At 39.4% G+C, this 4,593-nt stretch overlaps 1 long non-coding RNA gene across 2 annotated transcripts in view; it reads right to left on the bottom strand.

The window, feature by feature from the left end:
• Window positions 1-1,747: 1,747 nt before the first annotated feature.
• The window catches only part of LOC128250556 (uncharacterized), a 12,685-nt gene continuing 9,839 nt past the window's right edge, over window positions 1,748-4,593 (bottom strand). Inside the window, exons 2-3 of one of the 2 annotated variants that reach the window (XR_008266590.1) lie at window positions 4,307-4,373; window positions 1,748-2,474 (exon numbers count right to left, since the gene is read on the bottom strand). This is a non-coding gene — a long non-coding RNA (uncharacterized LOC128250556). The remainder of the gene's footprint in view (window positions 2,475-4,306; window positions 4,374-4,593) is intronic. The other variant, XR_008266589.1, reaches the window with a different exon arrangement.

Genomic DNA, 4,593 nt, shown 5'->3' with positions numbered 1-4,593 from the left:
AATGAAGAACGAGAGAATGTTTGTATGTAGATTTCGATTTATAACTTTCGTACGCAAAAGAAATTTAATCTTTGCATCACAGAAAGAATTTGGGTCACTTCGTTTCAAGAAAATCGTGCTTCCTTTACATAGGAAAAGATTTTCGACAGCAGCAGCAACAGCAGTGGTAGTAGCAGCAGCAGCAGCAGTAGTAGTAGTAATAGTAGTAGTAGTAGTAGTAGTAGAAGACAATGACGACGACCATGACAGCGGACTACAAAGCTTCACCACTGATTTCTCAATTTTCTGTTCCAAAAGACAGGCTGTCCATAAATTAGCGTTACAATTTGAAAACCTCGGTGAAGAAAAAAAACTTTAAAATAAGGATAACTCAACAGCGTTTTTAGGCTGTGTTGTATGAAGTTTGCTTCCGGGTTCAGTCCCACTGCATGGCACTTTGGGCCAGTGTCTTCTACTATGGTCTCGGACCAATCAAAGCCTTGTAAGTGGATTTAGTAGACGGAAGCTAAAAGAAGCCCTTCGTATCTATCCATCCATCTATATATATATATATATATATATATATATATATATGGTTGTGTTTGTGTTTGTCCCGTACCGCCGCTTGACAACCGGTGTTGGTGCGTTTACGTCCTCGTAACTTAGCAGTTCGGCAAAATAAATCGATAAAATAAGTAACAGGCCGAAAAGAAAGGATAAATAATGGGGGGTCGATTCATTCGGCTAAGAATTCTTTAAGGCGGTGCCCCAGCATGGCCACAATCTAATTACTGAAACAAATAAAAGATAAAAGATAAACAAATAAAGTTTTATTAGAAACAGTGGTTTGGGTATTCTCATGGGCGTAAAGGTCGTGAGTTCGATTCGTGGCATCACCTTGTGTCCTGGAGGAAAACACTTTATTTCGCGTTGTTCCAGTCCCCTTATCTAGCAAAAATGAGTTGTACCTGTATTTCAAAGGTCCAGCTTTATCACATTCTGTATCATGCTGAATCTCCCTGAGAACTACATTAAGGGTCTGTAATGTTCTCAGGCACTGAGATGTGAATTTCACGAGCAAGCTGTTCCGTTGATCGGATCAGTTGCACTAGCGTAGCCGGAGTGTGTGCTGCCCGAGGCGGCCCTTCAATTTGCCGCCTCCGAGCCCTCACAAAAAATACATATTGCCTACAGTAAGCCCACAAGTAGTGCCACCCTCATAAAAGTGTCCCACCCCGCCGGGGGCGGACCGTACCCTCTACCCCTTTCTAGCTAGGCTATTGATGAATTGGAGCCCTCGTCGTAACCGACCGAGTGGCAGTTATCAGAAACATCAGAATGCTTGCATATGAACTCCATTGGGTTTCACGCAACATATCTAGACGATGCAATAATTTATGAAGACCCTGCACCAACTCCTGACACCAACTGAACTTAACCGAAGTTTTTTTCCTGTTAACGATTCAAAAGAAGACGCCTTTCTCGACCCCACTTTAACGATTTTAGAATAAAGAAAGAATAGAATAGAAAAATGAAGCAAAAATGAAACAATCTGAGAGGGCGTTACAGTTATTGTGTGACACATGAGAGCAAAAGAGACAAACATTGTTACGTGTGAAACGAAAGGATGGCAGACGATAATTAGAACATCAAAACAAAGTCATTAAAATGACTGTCAAAGTTTGGCAGGGAGCTGTTAATGGACGACAGAAGGACGACCCCTACAAGTAGTGATGTGAACCCTGGCAAATATTCAAAGAACGGGGCATGATGTAATAAACTATGATTATCATTATTACGATAATTACATAGTCTTTTACTTTCTCAACAAGATACAAATCTGTATTATTTCTTTGTTTATTGATAATTTTCTTTTTTCTGTTAATATTTGGTAATAAATAAAACGGTAGCGAGTTGACAAGATCATTGCCGCGCCGAGTTAAATGCTTAACGACGTTGCGTTCGTCTTTACGTTCTGAGTTCAAATTCCGCCGAAGTCAAATTTGCCTTTCATCTTTTTCGGGTTCGATAAAATAAACACCATTATATTATATTATATCTGTACATCAATCAAACCAGATAAATCTAATAATCCTTTCTATTATGGGCACCAGGCCTGAAATTTAAAGGAGAGGAATAGTCGATTACATCGACCCCCCCCCCACACGTTACTCAAATGGTACTTAATTTATCGATCCCGAAAGGATGAAAGGTAAAGTCGACCTCGGCGGAATTTGAACTAAGAACGTAGCGGCGGGCGAAATACTGCTAAGCATTTCGTCCGGCATACTAACGATTCTGCCAGCTCACCCCCTTCAGATAAATCCAATAACGGAAGAGTAATGTTTCAGATCAGTCCAAAAACACTTCTACGCTCACATCTTGTCACACTATTGTTGTATTCCTTTATACTCCAATTGTACTGAGATGGGTCTGTGGTGGATTGTTCCCTCACTCTTCAAGGTGAGACCCCCAACACGGTTGCAGCAAAGTAACTGAAATAAATAAATGATAAACTACAGAAGAAGCTACTCACACACACATACACACACAAATACATATAGACATACACGTGAGTACATATTGCACCAGTGTCTAGTTATTATAAGATCCACATGCATTGAATATATTCATTCATCTTCTCACTATCAACAACGCTTATAATGTTACTTGCGGCCGAGAAGTTGCTAGAAATATCTCTTTCCATAACGTTCGTCTGATCGTTTCGTTGTGTGATTCGTTGACTTTTCCACCTTTGTTCAAATGTTGTTGTTTGTGTTTGGTTTAGACAGGAATAGACGTTAACTTGGATATTGTATTACATACAAAAGCAAAGACGAAGAAGACTTAGGAATACATTATACAGTTTACACATACAAACACACACATATACACATACTTACAAATATACGTATATAGACTTATATTGAAATCTGTGTGTGTATGTGTGTATCTGTGTGAGTGTATTTAATAAATTTAATAAATATATTTGTGCAAAATATTTGTATGTGTGTATGTATGTATTTATGTGTACGTGTACGAGGGAGAGGTAAAGTGTGTGTGCGTGCGCGCGTGTGTGTGTGTGTGTTTGTGTGTGAGTGAGTGACTGTACCAGGCTTTATCGCTATCAGAATATGTTAAGAAGAAAAATATTTACCTACGCACATCACACACACACGCACACACGCACGCATACACACGCACAAGTTAGCACACATGTATGTATATGTACACACATACACACGTATGTATGCATATATCTATGTATCTATGTATGTAAGTATATGTACAGTTCCCAGAAACTATCACCTTAACATCGCGAAGGCCAGACATGGTGCTGATCTCGAAAGTATCAAAGTAGACGATTCTGTTTGAACTTACCATTCTTTAGAAGGACCACATTAAAGAGGGAATTGAGAGGAAGAGATCAAAGTATACTGAGGTGGCGGATTTATGTCGAAACTACTGGTGGTAAATAAGGTGTGATCCTATCGAAGTGTGGTGCAGAGGGTTTGCAGGCCAGTCCCTCTGCAAGGTTTATACCATGCTGGACATCAAAGAGTTAAGTAGGCTTCCACACTTACGATTTTTTTGTACTTTCACCCACCTTTCAATAAATTCGCTCAAGGACAGTAACTCGTCTTCTACTTTTTACTTTTCAATTGAAATTTGAAAAAATCGATGAAGGATCTGCCAAATAGGAATGTTTTTCATCACACTCTTTTCAACTTCGTCTGTCAGACAACTTCTTTCTCTATAGCCACCAGACAAAGGACAACTGCCTGATCTGTTTTTTTTGTTTTTTGTTAAAAGTATTCTTTTCAGTTGCCTACAAACACAGCCAGGCTGAAATAATTAATGCATTCTTCCAGGAGTGAATAAAACTTGAGGGGATGGGCCCCTTAGATACTAACATCGGCCCCCATATATGGATTCTAATGGCGCAGGGACCCACTTGCCATCGGGCAAGCTAGCAACCTGGCCAGTCCGCCACTGCCTATAGTAGATAACACTTGCCCAAGTTGCCACGAAGTAGGACTAAACATGGAACCATGCGGCTGAGAATCAAACTTCTTACCATACAGCCACACTTATGTATATTATTATTATTATTATTATCTTAACGCGCCCGGTCACGCATGCCAAACTAAAACCTCCGATAATGCTAAATCTTCCGTTGTTCTTTAACCACATTAATCGTTCAATGAACTTTAATTCCTCGCTATAACCAATAATAATACATTTTTCTACGACGCATTATTTACTCTAATGATTTTGTAAGCACGTTTCTTTAATAATAATAAAATAAACAAAACCAGTTGTTTACATAACGCATATATGTACTCTTCGTTTTCGTGTGACGTTCTAGTTTTCGGCACCTGTATCATGTCAACCTGCGTAATAAAAAGATTTACATGAAATACATGGTTTTTATAGCTTTTTCAGGGCGATTTAATTACTGTTTTATTACTTCCCTCCACTGCAACAATCGAGACTAGACAATGTACATGATAACACTTCCAATCAATTAAGATCAGAAGCCATGAGGTCAGGACTGGCCCCCTAGACCAGAGAAGCCTCCAGGAAAAAATGCACGCGGCCCTGTAGTATTTA

Source organism: Octopus bimaculoides, chromosome 22 (assembly GCF_001194135.2).
Source record: "Octopus bimaculoides isolate UCB-OBI-ISO-001 chromosome 22, ASM119413v2, whole genome shotgun sequence".
Classification (NCBI taxonomy): Eukaryota; Metazoa; Mollusca; class Cephalopoda; order Octopoda; family Octopodidae; genus Octopus; species Octopus bimaculoides.
This window is presented reverse-complemented; position numbering and strand designations above follow the sequence as displayed.